The sequence below is a fragment of the Balaenoptera physalus genome (assembly GCF_965194825.1).
Source record: "Balaenoptera physalus genome assembly, chromosome: 15".
In the NCBI taxonomy this organism is placed as follows: Eukaryota; Metazoa; Chordata; class Mammalia; order Artiodactyla; family Balaenopteridae; genus Balaenoptera; species Balaenoptera physalus.
Genome location: NC_138894.1, coordinates 41,027,065 through 41,046,282, shown reverse-complemented (window position 1 = coordinate 41,046,282; position 19,218 = coordinate 41,027,065). Strand labels below are relative to the sequence as shown.

At 38.9% G+C, this 19,218-nt stretch overlaps 1 long non-coding RNA gene across 1 annotated transcript; it reads left to right on the top strand.

Moving 5' to 3' along the window:
• Positions 1-361: 361 nt before the first annotated feature.
• Positions 362-17,980, top strand: LOC309643720. The gene is made up of 2 exons (XR_014254027.1): positions 362-14,108; positions 14,426-17,980. It is a non-coding gene; the product is annotated as an uncharacterized lncRNA (long non-coding RNA).
• The last annotated feature ends 1,238 nt before the right edge of the window (positions 17,981-19,218 follow it).

Below are 19,218 nucleotides of genomic sequence, written 5' to 3'. Positions count from 1 at the left end.
CACACACACACACACGGCAGGAAAAGAATTGGTTTGATGATCACTGTTTAAAATGATGCACAGGGCTTCCCTGGTGGCGCAGTGGTTGAGAATCTGCCTGCCAATGCAGGGGACACGGGTTCGAGCCCCGGTCTGGGAAGATCCCACATGCTGCGGAGCAACTAGGCCCGTGAGCCACAATTACTGAGCCTGCGCGTCTGGAGCCTGTGGTCTGCAACAAGAGAGGCCACGATAGTGAGAGGCCCGCGCACCGCGATGAAGAGTGGCCCCCACTTGCCGCAACTAGAGAAAGCCCTCACATAGAAACGGAAGACCCAACACAGCCATAAATAAATAAATAAATAATTAAAAAAAAAAAATGATCCACAGATTTAATTGACTCCCAACTGTCTTCTTTTCAAGCCACAGTGCCACTGATGTTCAGATATTTTAACTTTTTAAATGTGCAATATGGTTCATACAGAAAGATAAATGGAGGATAATGGTCTAGGAAGATTTATATAATTAAGAGATCATGTTGTGTGTGAGAAAAACCTAATGGTCCCGCTTCTTCAGCATGGAGGGAAGATGGTTCCTTTCCCTTTCTTAGCACAATAGGAAAGAAGACATTGTGATCATTGGTGGGTGTTCATTGCAAACTCTCCTTGTGAGAGAGATTCATGACATGGGGGAAAAATTCCAGTTAGACTTTGCTTCTACTGAAGAAAAAAAGCTCACACTTGATGTGTGAAACCGAAGTGGTTGTGTTATCTAAAAATTATGGACTAGGAAGTCAGTGACTTTGGAAGAAAACTCAGATTTGGAGAAGGATAGACATTAGCAAAGGCTGCCTGAACCATCACAACATTTAACAGTCAGGGCAGGGCCACTGCTGCCGACAGTGTGGCAGGTTTCCTACAACGATCTTTGGACAGAGTACAATGGTCAGAAAAGGAAAATAAAGAGGCTAGAACATGCACCATCTGGTTTAACAGAAGGGAAGATGGAAAACATCAACAGAGATTTGGGATTGTTATGGAAAGCCAGACGGTGAAGCACTGATTAAGATTATTTTGTTGATTAGGTGATATCCTATGATTTATGCTTAGGACAAAGAAAATCAAATACTTTTTTGGAGTGTGTGAAACCAGAGTATGCTATAGAACTACACTTGTATCTGACTGGATTTGGAAAAATCTCCCTGTCAAGCAGAAGAAGAGGCCAGGTGAAGAAAGAGGGCTTCCTGAGGATATGAAAACTCTATGCATTCTGTGGAAGAATAGGCATGGTGATCCAACTGGTTCTCAAGTGTTGGCAGAGGACTGGGTACCAGTAGGAGCAGGATATCACAAATTGGCATCTCTTTTTTTTTTTGAAAAAAAAATTGCTGACTTGAGTGGCACTCTGAAAGACACACAAAGGGACTCTAGGTCAATCAGGCTAGGAAGATAGATCGATGGAACCCACAAGACTAGAAGCCATTTGGTGTATTGCTTACTCTCCTTTATCCTCTGTCTTTGATTTTCAGTTCTTCTCAACGGAAGTCTTTTCTTCCCAATGGGTCAGGGTGATAATGATCACTTCAATCCCCAGAATGAAACAACACTTCGCAGTGATTGGCAATCATCACAACCCCATCCCTGTAGAATGTTTTCTTGTTTGCTACTTCTCTCCCATCAGAGCTAGCCTTTGTTATATGCTTACCAGGTGCCAAGGATTGGGCAAAGCATTTTATATACATTAATCTTCATTAGTTCATCTCAAAACAGCTCTATGAAGAAGGAACTATTATATTATTATGCCCATTTAAAAATATGTTTAGGAAACCAAAGGTTTCCTGAAGGTCACCTGCTAATATATGATGGAGTCCCAATTTAAATTCAGTCTAATTCCCAAGTCTTTCCTCTTGCCCACTGCTTGATGCTGTCTCAATGATTTGCCTGATACGTATTATCTCAATTTTGATGAAAAGAAAACTGAAGTTCAGAGAGAGTGGTGCTTTCCATAAGCCATGGAATTGAACTTGATCTCAGAACTTTGGGCTCCAAATCCAGTTCCCTTTCCCCTGTACCATCCCACTGCTGTATATTTGTCTGATAAATAATAGTATCCTTTGAGAGAGAATACCATGAATGTATCTCATCTCTCCCTTCAATATCTCATTTTTATAAGAAGGAAGTTTCATGATCATCCAAACCTGTCACTTCTCTTTTTACAAAAGATTGTCACATGGAAATATTTATAAGGTGTTAACTAATCATTAGAAGGTACTGTAAACACCCATTTTCCTTCTTGATAACAGCAAATGTCAACTGCTTCTTAGACAATGTATGACATATTGTAAATTGAGAGCTGGAGTTTGAGTATGGGCAACCCTATCATTGCTTTGACTGGATGTTCAATCTAAGCAAGAATAATAAAGGATACTCTTATCACAGGTGAAGCATATATTTCACCAGTGAGATGGCACATACAGGTACATCTGTTTGCTTCCCCATTCTACACCAAACAGTTGCAAGGGGATCGCATAGAGCATCAAAAGTATTACCTTCTGCAATACATAAAGTTGCACTGAATAGAATTATCACCTTGAAATTACAGGGTAAAACTCCCTATACAAAAACAGATTAAAGACAAATTAGACTGTGGGCCAGGTCACTCTGATTGTTAGTTAGTGATAATGGAAATACAATTAGCATAATGAGTTCCAATTACTGTATATGGAGAAATATGAACATACTGCTTTCATAAATCTTGTTTCCAGGAAAAATAAAATGCATCTGGTTTAACAAAGCATGCCCTTCTCTTCTGCAGAAAGCTTCCTGGTAAATAACTTTTTGTGAAGCTAAATCCTTCCTCTGATGGGCTGTGATTTGGAAAAAAAAAAAAAAAAGGGCGACAGAATGGATTTGCCCCGTCTGATAGCTGAGCAGTTTTGTATTAGCTCAACTTCTGTTTTAAGCTTCCTAGAAAATCTAACCATCTGTTTCTCCAATCGTGGGTTAAAAACACTGGGGAGAATCATAGACCATTGCATCAAATGTGCTTATTGTCTTTGAAATGTCAGCAAGCCCTCCCTTTCTGCCTATGATAAGCTGTGAAATTGGAAAGCCAATTATAGTCACATATTTACACAAATCCGAACAGCTTTTTTGAAAACTCCGTGTAAGAACGCATGGATGAGAAACAACAGCTTTACACAGAGAGAGAGTAGGATGCCTGTGGGTGTGTTAATGAAGTTATATTTAAAAGAGTTGCATTAAGGGTCTGGATATTTATTTTCACCTTGGTCTTACACTGTCTCAGCTTTTCATTGCAGGCACCGATCTCTCAAGTTTCTCAGAAGGTCCATCAGCTGATAGCACAATATGCCAATTTTGCTGTCTTTTCTCTTAGACTCTTCCTGGCTACTTTCCTTTCTATGAATGTTCAACTGTTGGTGGATTACATTCCACGTCTGGTTAAAACCCAAGTCATTTGGCCAATGAATGGTAATGAGTGTGGACTGCTCAGCCCACACAGGTGACATCACACCTTGCATCGGGGGAATGTGCCAACTTCCTTGTTGTACCCTGTAAATCTGAGAGATGCCATTAACCTTTTCAGCGAATCCCCCTGGATCGCTGCCATGGTGAACCTCAGTAGTAATTGCAAAGGCAAAAATGCCCCAGCATGCCTATGTTCCCTGTAAGGATCTATGAAGCAGGCAAGTGGGCTACTCCAGTGCCTTTTCCCAACTGCTCTCTTGATTTACTTTCTGCTGTGAGTCTGCACCCAGGCCACAGTGCTTCGGAATCTTCCAAACACACACGAGTAGAAGATCTTACAGAGCACTTAGAGCAATTCAAGCCTCTCCTTTTTGCCTGGATGGGATTTAGCTATAAAGGAGAACGTTGATATATGAAGACCAGAGGATCTACTAAAACAGCTGAGTTCACTGGGGAGAAACCTTCTCGTCCCCACCTTTGTCATTCATTGCACCCTTTCCATCAGGACTTTGATTGTGGTTGTCATACTTTTAACCTAGTCAAGTCCCCTCAGTCTGTCTGGAAGCATTTGTAAATTGGATTATTCAATAAAAAAAATGCTTGTCAGGCATCATTCTCTTTCAGCAGTTTGAGATGCTTTCTCTAAAAATGGCTTTCACACTATGACTATCTCCCCTTGCTGCACGCACACACACACATACACAGGCACACACACAGGAATGGAATCAAAATGATCATTGACTCTCTGTCAGCCTATATTTATGATGGGAGGTATGGCAGAACTTAAAAAGACAAGCGTCTCTCCCTAGTATTTTTGTTATTAAAGTATATATTAGATCTATACTTCTTTATAGATTTACGCAAGGAAAGGCAATGTGTCGAGAGGCACATAAGTGTCCTGGAAAGAAGACCGACCTCCTGGATACTGGAAAGTGTCTCATTGAAAACATAACTATGTGTACTTGATAAATGCTGATAATAATGGATACTTGATAAGTTACTCCTGACAGGGTCTTGGGTAAATCACTGAAACTCTCTGGGCCTTGTCTGACTTATAATATGAGGGATTTTGCCTAGATGTTCTCGAAGATTTCTTTTAGCTCTAAAATTTATGATTCTGAAGGGCCAAACTCTCAAACCAGGAGACATGACATAAAGAAATGTTAAAGTCTTGTAAATCTACCTAAATAGATGCCTGTTTTTACCCATCTGTATCACTTAGAATTACATTAAGCTGTACCTAACAGGAAAGCCCCACACAGAATAGAGATCTGTATCTGTGTCCAGGATTGGTAGTCCTCAGAGGGCTTCCAGCCTCAAAGGACATTGTTCAAGATGGCAGTTTGTCCTCCAGCCATCACATCTATGTTCTGCACAGAAAGAGAAATGGGGGTTGGAGATAAAATTGTGAACCACCTACAAAGTAAGTTTTTTAAGGAGCTTTCCAGAAATCCCCACACAATGAATTCTGTTTCTATCTCATTGACATCAGTAGTTGCAAGAGAGACTGGGAAATAGAGTATTTTAGCTGCATGCATTGTGGCCAAGAATAAACTCAGGTTCTGTTAGTAAGAAAGAGAAGAAGAATGGATTTTGAATAGACAGCTGGTAGTATCTGCCATGTAATTATTTCTCTTTTATTTAAAATATTTTTGTGCCATGCCCCTTGGTTCTAGAAGAGAGCCCCTCCAACATACAGAAATAATTCATTTTCATTTTGTAATAATGGCTTTGATTGACAGATGGCCAAGTCCTATCCAATTTGATACCTACTAATCTATCACAAAGCAAATTTAAAAGTTCATTTAAATTTTTAAAAATAATTCCCATTTTTAGATGATACTAAAAGTGAAAAGAAAAGCACTTCTGCTGTTTTTCTGAATACAAAGTTAACAAGTGACTATATTTAATGGAAAATCACTAAGTTCAAAAAGTCTAGTCATTCTTTTAAAATCATCTGTATATTTGTAAAAACTGATCAGATGGATTTTCGCAAAATTAATTTCATTGAATTAAAATAACAGAGGGATCATTTTACTATCTGCCAATGTTCATTTGGATGAAAGCAATTTGCTGATGAGCTTTTATTTTTTACATGTAAAGATTTCTATTGTCTATGCATGCAATAAAAAATGGAAAGTCATCTGTGGACTTCTATCACACAATGATGAGTCTTCTATTTTGTTCCCCCCAAACCTAGCCAATGTCATATTCTCCTCAGGAGTCTTATTTTAAAATATGAGCAGGTCACTCAGATAACTGCTGGCCAGTCTATCTATTCCAAAGTAATTTTACTTCTTGGCAGTTGACTTTTTAAGAGTGCTTATTGATTTTCTCCATTTGTCATTTTTGTGTGTAGAGCAAAATGCAGAGAACAGTATATATAAATGGCCTTTCCCAGTGGAATTATTTTATGGAGGACAGACTTTTGGGAACTCAAGCTCCTGAGGGTTATATAATTTTAATAAAATGCGATGACATGGGAATAAATTTGAATGTGATCTTTTGTATTGGCCTACGGTGTCCCATAAATCCATTTTTTCTGGGCTTTAGAAAAAAAAAAGCACAAAAAGTTTGTTGCCGTGCAATGAAAAACTACATTTAGATTCCTCAAGTGTTTTGGATGCTCCAGTACAGAACATCAGTTCGGGATTTTGGTTGCAAACAACAGAATCCAAACCCAGATAATGTAACCCAAAGTGAATTTACTGGAAGAATATCAGGTAGTTGATAGAGCTTAAAGCAGGAATGGAGAACCAGACCCTAAACAGACGAATCTAAGGGAAGTGAAAAGATGATGGCAGCAGGAACCAGACAACAGTTTCATCTGCCACCGTCATTGAAGGCATGAGCTTCGGTGGTTTCTTGACGTTTGCTTCCCTCCATTCAAGGACAGAGAATCTGATTGGCCTTGCTAAGGAATGTGCCCACTTCTTGGCCTAAGGAGGGCTAGGGTGTGCAGTCTGATTAACAGCAACCTCAGGACTATACAAATGGAGGTGAGGTGATTTCCCCAAAGCGTGCTGCTTTTGCCTTAAATAAGATGATTAGATGTATATTTTTTCTTTAAAAAGCAGATAGCCACTATTACAATGCTTCTTAGACTTTAATGTGTACATGATTCTTCTGGGCTTCCTACTAACTTGCACATTCTGGCTCAGTAGATCTGGGCTGGGGCCTCCTGACATTCTGCACTCCTGCATCATCCACGTGTTGCTGCCGCCCCGTGGGTCACCCTTTGAGTGGTAAGGCTTTATAACAGTGACTACCAGGAAGATAATCAGCCTCAGAGTTCTTAATCCACATATACTTTCTTTTTGTTTTAACTGCAGTATAATTACATATATTAAAATGAGTAGAAATTAGTCTGAAGTTTAATTTGTGTATACGCACCCGTGTAACTAACAGCCAACACCAAGCGTCACTCTCTCCCTAGAGATCTTCCACATGTCTTTCTTTTGTCCCTTTTCAAGGTGGAGTCACTATTCTGATTTCTTTTCCCGTTGACTAGTTTTGCTTGATCTTGCATTTCGTATAAATAGAATCATACAATACACACTCTTTTGTGTCCAGCTTATTTTGTTTAACATAACGTTAATAAGATTCATCTATGCACTTGTAAGAACCTCTGATTCATTCCTTTGTATTGGTGAGTAGTATTCCATTCTATGAATTTGACATAATATTTACCACTCCTTCTTTTGATGGAAATTTGGGTTGTTTCCAAAATCTTGCCATTATGAATAAAGCTTCTAAGAACATTCTTGTAAAAATCTTTCTATGAGCCTATATTTTCAGTTTCTTCAAGGTAAACACCTAGAAATGAAATAGCTGGGTCATAAGGTATGTTTGTGTTTAACTAAGAAACTGACAAATAGTTTTCTGCAGTTGTTATACCATTTCGTATTCCCACTAGCAGGTTATAAGAGAATTCCAGTGGTCCTGCGTTCGGTGTGTCAGTCTTTTGCATTTTAGCCATTCTAGTGCAGAGATGAAACTTTGTGGTTTTAAGTTGCATTTCTTTGATGACAGTCCATGTGGAGAATCTTTGCACAAACATATTTTCTTTTACGTTTTGCCTGATCTCATTTCCATCTTTAAAATATTGTCTCCCTCTGGATCTAGAAAACATTTTGTTTACAATCTTCACCACATGATAGAATTTCAGCCTGACTCGTATTTGCTCTTTTAGATTGTGCTTACCTTTCCACAGTCATTCTTAACTGAGAATTTTGGTTTTGAGTATCTTAGTACGGGCTGCTGGATATGGTAACAATATTTTCTCATTAAAAATAATGCTCAGTTCTTTCTCTGGTGGTATTTAAATTTGCCATTCCAGGCTCTTGTGGTCAAATATATTGATAATGTCCCATGTGTGTTCTCTGACACTTGGGTGTAATTGTGGTGAACTTTGAATCTCCATCTTAAGGTCAGTTATTAACTATTGATGGATTCTCCTTTTCTCCACTTAATGCTAAAGTATTCATACTAACCAAGATGAATGGGAGCAGCTAAGGAGTTTTTCAATGCCATTGCTGTGTAAGCTGTCTTTTACTTCCCTCATGTGAGAAACCCAAAGCACTTTTGTAGAGAAGATCACTTATTCAAGGTAAAGAAAAAAAAAAAGAAAGACAGAAAGCTCCTATATCCATTCTCTAAACCCCAGTCTTCAAAGTTCCCTATACTTTTTCTGGAACGGAGGTTTCATCATTAAAGATGAGAAAATGGCATCTTTGACAACAACCTTCGCTGACCCACTTTGGAACCAAATGGGATCTGGATATAAGAAGGATGGCCAAGACCTCAACATCCTGGACAAGTCACCCTGACAAACAAGGGCACGGTTTTTTGGATTTCCCAGGAGGAGGAAGAGTGCCCTCTGAGATTTATAAACACATCCATAATAAATGCGAGGCAGAAGTTTAAACTGTTATGGAACCTCCTCTGCTGTGCTGCCGCCGAGGTCTCGTGTGATTTAGAGAGGTGACATTTACTGTGTGCAGACCTATTATTCAGAGTGACTGTTTGTGTATAGACAATATTTTAAAATGGCTTGCTGTAGATGAAAAATTCTTATTAAGTCAGAAAAACAGTTTAAGTAGGTAACACTCTCTCAGTTTAGTCTGCTATAAGTCTTAATGTCTTGCCACATGGAAAGTGCTTGGGTTGGGAGGTAGTGACACCTCGCAGGTACTGGCTAAAATACTATCTTTGGAGCAAACAGGATACTGGGCTTCAGCTGGGATCACAAAACTAATTGTATGTCTGCAGTTAAACTAGTAGGCATTTCTGCAGGTTTCATTCCTTCAATGCAGAGTTTTCCTTTAGTGCTGGTGCAGTACTATGGCCCGACCGATAGAGTATGGTAGGGAATGCCCCGGCTGTCTGGGAACTTGGGAAGGAGTTTCTTCCACTAACTAGTAATGTCATCTCATAAATGTCCCTTAACCTCCCTGAGTTTGAGATTCCCTACTCTGCAGAATTTAGGAATTGGATGATGTGACTTCTAAAACTCCTGTAAGGCATGTCTATTTTGTGTTGCTTATTGTAGGGAAGAGCGTCTATTAGCCCCCAGTGGTGTATAGCATTTTCTGGTTACTAAGAACGTTTCTATATCTCCACTTTTTCTTCTTTAAATCCCATGATAGTCCTTAGTAGGAGGCAGAGCAATAACTGTTGTGCCATTTCTTCAAATGAAAAAACTGAGGCTCAGAGAGGTTGGGTGCCATGTCCCAAGATCCCATGGCCAGAAGGAACATAAACGTCACATTTTGCCCTTAGTCTAAGACTCTGTCTCATCACATTTCTTATATCTCTGCCTGCTCTAAGAGCTCTGAAAATGCTTACAGTTCACCAGAAGATAATTGCTGCAATATAGATATGAACAGAGGGTAGTAAGAAGTCAGACATAGTAGACTCTGTTCCAGAAGATAATTGCTGCAATATAGATATGAACAGAGGGTAGTAAGAAATCAGACATAGTAGACTCTGTTCTCAGGAGGCCCAGAGTCTTCTAGAGGAGATAACATATCTCTGCCTAATCAAATGCTACCAATTTTTAAAGTCCAAATTTAAAAGTTTCTCCTTCTCCAGGAAGCCTGCCTTGCCTACCAGTATTGAACACCATTTTCAAGATGGGTGCAATAAACACGCTCTTTCCTCCTCCTTTTACTTTAGTATATGTGTATCTTATTTCTTCCAATTTGTTAGTAAGCTTGGTGTGAGTAAGACTTGTGAATTCTATTAGTAGTTATACATACTCATTCACAGGGAGAAATCAATTAATAATGTGATTTGTCAATCAACTAAAACACCTACACCACCTTGGATAAGGGTAATACCGAGATAGACACTACACGGCTCTGCGTGCACCTGTAAACTAACAGGGGGTTTAACATCACAGACTTTTTCACCTAATAGAGCTACAATCTTCTTGCCTTTGTCACTATCTCTTCACCTCCATTATTTTTCATCATAGTATTTAGTACAATAAGAATTTGAACATTTCTTTGTTTTTCTGTCTCCCAATTAGAATGTAAACTCCATGAGGGCAGAGTTTTGTCTGACTTGTTGTTGCTGTATCTTCATATCAAGAACAATGCACATTGGAGGTGCTCAATGAATATCCATAGAATGAATGAATGAATATGTGCATTTCAGGCTTTGTGACATGTGACCTGTGATTTGTATCTCTCCTCATTCCATGTATTTTTCATATCAATCAAGCACTTCTTATTCTGGAAATTTAAACACCAATAAGCTATGGCACTTGCCTCTTAGAGTTGTTTTTGTGTTAAATGACAAAAGAAAGGGTAATCCTTGGGGTGCCAATATGCATATCCATGATCATTATTTTGGTGAAAAATACAAATGATATATTTGGTTTTAGATAAATCCTTTGTTTCTCCCTTCACAGTCTACTCATAAAGTATTTCCTGAAGAGTTATTTCCTTCAAAGGAATGGGATTTTCTCTGCTAGTCATAGAATTGAACTCTGTAATGTCAAAATTAACATGTAAGCCTAACATTACCTGATTAATAATAAAAGCATACCATAGAATATGAGTGATAAAGCCCATGAATCTTTGCCAAGCATGAATCTTTGCTTCTGCTAAGTAGTTCTGCAACTTGGGGCAAGAGATTTTCTCTCTCCAAGCCTCAGTTTCTTCATATACAAAATATTATACGACAATAATAGTATCTATATCATGGGGCTATTGTGAGAAAATCCTCTTATCTATTGACACAGACAAAAACTCGGTTAAGTGTTAGACTTTACTATTACTACAGGGTGCTAGGAAAGTATAGTACACAATTTAAATGCAAATAGTAATTATACTATAGTGCTCTGCATTTTTATTTTATTCTTTTAGAATGCCTGCTTGCTGGTGCTAATTTAACAGTAACAATGCTAAAAACATATGTTTGTTCTTCTAAGAATTAACAATAGATAGACAAGATTATTTGTTGACTTTGGTCTGTTTGGATCATTGTAATAAGCTGCCTCATATGTAGAAAGTACTATGAATTTCTACAGCAGATTAAAAATATAATTTTTGGAAGAGTCATGGTAAATCTCTTTTCCACAGACACCTTTTAATAAAAAACATAAATTATAAACCTACTGTTATGCAAACAATATTGGCCCAACAAGAAAATGATTAAGACGCAGACAGGGTAGGTTAAAAAGACTATAAAAGAATGAAGGCACATTGTTTGATGTATATTAAAACAACTGGTCAAAATTTAAGTAGCATTTTAATTTGTGGTGTCCACATACTTATGACCCATTCAAATCATACGAAAAGCAAACAGAATTTTGCTTTTCTGAAAGTAGGAGTTCAATAGAAACCACGAGAGCATGTTAAATCAGTCTACTGCTACTATTTTATAAGAAGTGTTTCAAAATAGAGAAGAGCAGATCTGTTTTTAATTTATGGACTAAAGTGACAGCTATTTTCTTCCATGTTTAGTTTGATGTTTCTCAGATGCGGAACACCTTTAGTGATACTTTGATTTCTCTCTCTGGCTACCCTATGCTACTTCTCATTTTTTGAGTCACTATGATCCTGTGAACAGAAATTTTCATTGCAAGGTTGAAAAATCATTAAAAGAGAATTTCACTGGCTCAAACTTCCTGAATGCCTGTTTGGGTGTTTGGAACTGGTTATAAACTCAAGTGGAACACCCTGTATGGCAGCAACATGTTTAGGTCTTGTCTCCACTTGTTGGTGTGAAACAATACCCATATAACTTGTGTTTCCTGATGCCTCACTCAGCCATGAGAACAAATGGAATCATCTTAAATAGAGTCATGTAAAACAATAATAAACCACGTTTCATCCCAGGTCTTGCCACCATTTGTATGAAAGCACATCTTCTGCAGTGTTCTCTGTCTCAAATTTTGGGGAAACCTTAGAGGGTGTCTCATATATGCTCCCACATAAACATGGTGAGTTATTACAGGCCATTACCTTCCCCTGTGTTCCACTCAATCTGTCACCAGGCACTGCTATGGCTTCTACCTTCTTTCTCAGTGACCCAAACATGAGTCTGTAGGACTAAATGGTGAGCATGTTTAAACACCATACTCTATTTTAGAATTGATCTTGGCCTCTGAGGATTAAAACTTAATGGGAGGGAGGGGGCCGCCTTGCCTAAATTGACTTCCAGAAGGCTCCTCATTTCCTTTTTGCTCTTAAATTTTAGACTTGTCAATTTTCGCAAAATGTATAATCACTGTTGACTTCCCTTGCAAGCTAATAATGAGATCATTGCTATACTTGGAATTGTGCACTTTGTATCAAGTTCCATTAATACCTCAAGCCTAACTGTTACTATAATATAATTTAACATCTAGTAAGTGTACTGTATTGGTCAGCTAATTCCATACTGATTCTGTGTAACAAACCATCCCCAAATTCAGTAGATTAAAACAACAATCATTTATTCCCATTCATGCATCTGCTGTTGGTCTGGCAAGAGGGTGGAGGTGGTTTGTTGACTGATCTAGCTTGCGCTCAGCTGGACCTGGCTCCAAATCATAGGTTGGGTTCAAATCTTCTCCATGTGTTTTGCATCTTTCTTGGACTAGTAAACTAGCCAAGACATTATTTTCTCATGGTGGTGACAGAAGCTCAAGAGAGAAAACTGAACTATGCAAGAACATTTCAAGCCTCAGCTCTTATGCTGTAGATGATTGTAAATGATGTTTGCTAATATCCCATAGGAAAGACATACGGTCAAATGGGTAGAGACGTGCACTCTGTCTCTAGAAGAGGAACTGTGCATTCATACGGCAGGCAGTGCAGATGTGGGAGTGGTGGAGGACTGGGAACCATAATTCAATCTACTGTATGTGTTAATGACCTAAGCTATAACATTCATTTAATGATGCATTCTTTATTCTTAGAACTTCTATGGCACAGAGGTACCAAGTGCACTAGAGAAATAGTTTCATTTATTTTAATTCAGTAACCATTAATGGAGTACCTCCTCCATATAAGACACTGATCAAAAGGTATACATTGTGTATAGAGTACCTGGTGCCTGAAAGGATAATCATGGGAACTGGGTGAGACCCACTGTCATTGCTGAGTGAGTCAAGATTTGGTGTGATTGCCCACTATGCCCATGAGAACTGCACTAGCCAGGGGTCTTCTCATTTTCCTTTAACCTTTGTTGTTTCTTTTAAAACTTACAAAAGCAATGTCTACTCATTTTAGAAAATCAGAAAGTATATCTTACGCACACAAAAGAAAATAAAATACTTCGATCATCTATAAGTAACCATTATTTGCTCTAACAAAATAGATAAAAAGATAGGTAGATATCATGTCAATAACTAGATAGATACTAGACTGAATAAATGAACACAGAGAAGTGTTTTGCAATCTTTTATTTAATATATTCAATATATTTCAATGTCAGTAACTACTCATCTATGTACATATAATTATTGCTGCCTACTATTCTGTCACATTAATATAGAATACTTTATTTTACTAATCTACTGATAAACAGCTAAATTTCACATTTTTGTTATTATAAACAAATGTTATTTTGTATAGATTATACATCTCTGAAAACTGAAGAAACATTTCCTTTGGATAATACTAGAGATGAAATCACTTGGGCAAAGGGCCTGTGTGGTCTTCAGGTTTAATGCATATTGCCCACATGGAAGTTTGTGCAATATATATATACTCCCACCAGGAGTGCATGAGGCTGTCTCTTCCCCTCCCCCTCACTCACCTGGGAGCTTCTTAGTTTCTTAAAAATCAATAAACAGAATCTTCAACTAAGGGCTGGGTTAACTTGAGGGAATTTCCTAGATACCAAAAAGCAGAGGGACAGAAAAAAGATTACCAATAGTGTTCTTTAAAGGGAAGGGTTGTTATTTCAAGATTGTAAAACAAAGATTCAAGGGCTATAATTAGGTTCCAAACTGGGAGAAATGGTCCAAAGGGAACAGAGATCTGATTAAGTGCCAAACAAGGGAAACAAAGGGACTTTCCAATTAAATGTCCAAGATAAATCTCTAGAGGAGAGGGAGAACCACGAGATCCCAAATTCCAAACAGGACAGAAAATACACGAGCCAGGGAAAAAGACTCTCTAGGGATTGGTTAAGATATGTGAGGTAGGGCTTCCCTGGTGGCACAGTGGTTGAGAATCTGTCTGCCAATGCAGGGGACATGGGTTCGAGCCCTGGTCTGGGAAGATCCCACATGCCGCGGAGCAACTGGGCCCGTGAGCCACAACTACTGAGCCTGCGCGTCTGGAGCCTATGCTCCGCAACAAGAGAGGCCAAGACAGTGAGAGGCCCGTGCACCGCGATGAAGAGTGGCCCCCTCTCGCCACAACTAGAGAAAGCCCTGGCACAGAAACGAAGACCCAACACAGCCATAAGTAAATAAATAAATAAATAAATTAAAAAAAAAAAAAAAGATATGTGAGGTGGGACAACCTGGGAGGCCAATTGCACCAGACAGAATGACTCTGCACAAAGCAGCATTCTTGTGCACCTAGTCTTGCCTTCTGGAAGCTTGAACTGGAAGGTCAACTTCAGATGTAGAAAGACATTCAGCCATCAAACTATGCAAAGGAGAGTGGGTTTACAAGTAAAAGGCACAATTGGCAAGGCTTATAGGGCAAATCTACAGATGTGGCACTGAGGTAACTGGTTGATTCAATTAACAGGAGAACAAAGCCAAACTGGGTTATATCCACATTTTATAGCCTTACAACAAGTCCAAGTTAATAATCAGTTCCCAGTCCATCTGTACCAGCCTAACTTTCTAAGGTGATGGAAGGATTAAGTCAGTTTCATATCACAGTTTTAAGAATCATGAGAGTGTGACTATTTGTAAGGCTGGTCCACCATGGACTGGATGAGGCTGGGAGAATACTCAAAAGCAAATTCTGGCAACTAAAGTGGAATCTTCCCTCCCAGAAAATCTGCTCTCAAGAAGAATGCTTTGATTTGAATGCTAGAATAACAGCTTTAGTATCTCAGGGAAGTGCCCCAAATTAGGGTCCTCTCCTAAACTAAGAATGTATTAATTTGCATGGGATCAAAGATCAAGGAGCTCTTTTCTAAAATTTGACTTTAAAGGCCCAGAACTTAAATTTGCAGGGCTCTTGACTCTCAGAAGATGCTAGCATAATTAATTCTCTTTGTAGAGTATTTGTATTGATTTCTATACCCGGTGAAGTAGAGAAAGCAGGTGGTAAAACACCCACTATGGGGGCTTCCCTGGTGGCGCAGTGGTTAAGAATCTGCCTGTCAATGCAGGGGACACGGGTTCGAGCCCTGGCCCAGGAAGATCCCACATGCTGCAGAGCAACTAGGCCCATGAGCCACAACTACTGAAGCCTGTGCACCTAGAGCCCATGCTCTGTAACAAGAGAAGCCACCCAATGAGAAGCCCGCGCACCACAACGAACAGTAGCCCCCGCTCGCTGCAACTAGAGAAAAGCCTGCGCGCAGCAACAAAGAACTAATGCAACCAAAAATAAAAATAATAAATAAATTAATTAAAAAACAAAACAAAACAAAACACCCACTATGGTGGATCAATCAATTGATCATAGACAGGACATGGTCAAGGTCACTTAGAATACACGGGTGGTGACAAGCTAGAGCTGTCTTGTCCTGATTACTAGTGCAGGGCTTTTTTTCCTTCTATCCATAGATAAGCACACCTCAAATGCCTTGCTCAGAAAATTTGACATTCTGGATAATTCAAATCTTCATTTAAACACCCAAGTCATATGCTTTTACTCCTTATCGTTGAGAATCTTTTCTAAAGTGTCAGTTTCTAATGTATCTGTTTTCTTGTTTTAGACGTCAAGTCCAAAGAATGTACTAGAAACTTTAATGATCAAGCTGATGGAACTCATGATCAGTTCTCAACCTCCTGAGTTGTGATTGTAGATGACGTAGATAACTGAGGTGAATAAACGTGACTGAACCCAGTAGCGTAGATTCTAAGATTCTTAGGTTCTATGTTCCATGAGAAAAGGGCTGGATTTGTTTTGCTCACTCTTTTATCCCGGGTGCCTACTAGTTCAGCATGAAGCAAGCACTCAATGAATGTTGGTTGAATGAAAAAATGAATACTGTATGCATGATCTTCAGAGTGTGTTTTCTTGTTATCGAGGTCTTTCTCCAGAAAGTCAAAACAAGGTAAAATAAAGGAAAAAAGAAAGAGAGGAAGGAAGGAAGGAAGAGAAAGGAGGCAAGGGGGAGGGGAATGAGGGAGGAAAAAAGGAGGGAAGGAACGAGAATGGAAAGAAGGAAGAAGGAAGGAAGGAAAAGGTAAGAAGGAAGAGGAAAGCAAGGAAGGCTTTTAAAAAAAAATTCTGGGGTTTCAAGTATTGGTTCGACTTAAAAGAGGCTCTAGTATATTGAATCGATATTTGTATTCATTGAGGTTTAAAACTGTATTAGTTCACTTTCTTGTCCCTGTTTCTATCTTCATCTCCTTCGAAAACAGTATGAGAGTTTCCTATTCTGCGCCTACTGGTGTAAACCTTCAGGCCTTGGTGGCGCACGAGTCACGTGACTCCCAAAGCCGCTGGAATCTTCTGGAAGGAGACTCACCAGTCTCCCTGTGGGCTCCGCGGGAATTTATGGCTGTGGATAGACCTCCAGGATGAGTTCTTTCTTTGTGCTGTCTTTCCTACCCATCTAAGTGGTTTCTGACTAGTTTGGCATGTTGCTAGTTAAAATTCATTCTTTTAAAGCCGAGTATCCACTTAGCTCCTCTCCTCTGAACTTTCGTCATTCATTATTAACAATGAAAGCCAAAGTGCATGAAACAAGTTCAGCCCTATCTGTTTCTGGCATGAAAGCGATGTCTTGGCATATTAGTGGGACACGGCTCTATCTCACATAAAATGATGCCTGCGCCCACAACAAAGGCGCCATCTCTCAGCGCCTAATAGGATCACCTACTTCAAATGTGAAACTTCCTTCTTTGAAATATTTGTTGAGATTTCATAAACCTATGAAGACTCTCAAACTCAAACAAAACCTTCTAGGCTTCGGCGCAAGTCCCGACTCTAAAGAGCTTTCTGTTCTATAAACCGGTTATTGGATCTGGGTCCGGAGCTTGGGCAGACGGGGGAAGTGGGGGGCATCAGGGGACGAAGAGCTGGCTTTCCATTTTCTCTTTTTGATACAAAAATAAAAGTCATCTGGTTTTGACTGCGGAAAATGAATCATATTAAGCATTTTAAAAGCACTATTCTTTTTTGCGAGACCCAATTTCAGAGCGATTAACACTTTAATATGAAACAGAAGCACATCATTTCATTAGGAGGCAAAATAAGACCTCTCAGCTACCATATGTTGTCTCTTCTTTTGAAAAAAAGAAAAATCTTTTGAAACCTTTGATTGTAGATTGAGCTGTAAGAGGGAAGGTAAATTTGGAGCCCTCACCCACCCCAGGTGAGCAGATTCTGCATTGAAGGGCCACGAGATTGTAGATTTCTTTTGGGGCAATGCTCATATTCATTCTATTCAGTGATAGAGGACCTGGCCATTGCCCTAGAAAGCTGACAGGGAAATATTCTTTTATGAATATAGAAATCAAAAGGATCTTTCAGTATGTTCTTCTTAAGAATGTCTATGCTGACACAAAGAGCAAAGAGACACTTTGTACCACTGATCTCACAGATTACTTATTTATTAAATAGATGAAACAAAATTATAGCTGTCCCTTTTCAATATTTAAATTTTTTTAATGATAATGCCTTTAAAATGCACAGAACATGAATGCAGGAGCTGGTGTGATAGGAGAAAGCCTTATTGCACATAATTAACAGACACATAATGTCTGGTAACTAGTAATTTCCTTCTAGCTGAGTAAGGAAATAATTTAATCATGTTGATCAAATGAATCCCAGGAGCCCAGTGTAACATTATGCCTAAAAAAAAAAAAAAAAAAGAAAAAGAAAAAAAATCTACATTAACTGATAAAAAACTACTTGGTTTAAAAAAACAAACAAACATGGTTTCCAAACTTGTTTAGGTATCCTTAATAGTATTTAAAATGCAAGCCTGATTTTAGTAATTGGCTTCATCTGACATTTCAGGAACATTATTTTCCAGCACTGGCAAAGGCTACAGATATTGGTATGGTACACTTTTCTAGAACTGACAGAAACATAAGTGTGGCAAGATGTAGATTTCCTTCACCAATGAAAACGACTCCCTCACCTTTGCTTAGATGACTGTGTAGGAGCTACAGGACGGGGTGCATGGCTGGGAAGTGGTTAGACCACACATCCATTTTCTTTTTTTGTAAAGAATCTCTTTCCTAGAATAGCAACCTATACTCAACGACTGAATATAAACCCCCATTGCTGTTCTGTAAATTTCAGCTTAAAATTGAAAACAGTCCAAGAAGAGGTTTTTACTCCAAATCATTCCCCCAAACAAATTTCTCTTCAGTAGTATATATACTAGTCTTCATAGCCTGGTGTTGCCTTTTGAAATCTTTTGTGGTCACCCCCATTGTTCTCCTGAACTACTTAGCCAAGGCAGCGAGCCACTTTCCTGCTAACTGAAGTCAGCTCTCCATAATGAGGTGATATAATTTAACACTTACCGTAATACATTTTATCCATCTATTGTTTGCTAAATAATTCCTGCAATAACACTTTTATTCTTTCCATAATTCTTCAGGGCAATGCTGGAGGAATAATATTTTTACTGCAGTGATTGATGACAGGTCCTGGTGCTATATAGCCGCCATGAACGGAGGTTATTGATAAGCATCAGGAAGATTGAAGGGAGTAGAGGAGGCAGGGAAGCGTCCAGAGGTCTGTGCTGCGTGGAAAGAACGCCAGGGAACAGAGGGTTAATATCATTTTATGAGGTTGTAAAAATCTACCCCAAGATTCTTGTGTTAGCAATATTCTTTGTGTAAGATGTATGTTATTAAAACAAGTAGCAGCATCTGAATTAAAGTGACAGTATGATGGATGACGAGTGAAGGGGAATCGGAGCTGTTTGCAGCATTTTGGGCTAGATGTGGGAATTCTGCCTCAGAGGCAAGGAGCTTGGCAGACACATTGATTCCAGGCTGACGCACGTTCATAAATATGCCCCCAGAGAGGTGTGGCCTAGCAGGATTTACAAAATTATGTTCATGAATTATTTAACATTTATTTATGGATGCTATATTTAAACAGTATTTGCCAAGGCGAATGGACCATAGCTTACAGAGTGATCTTTAGAA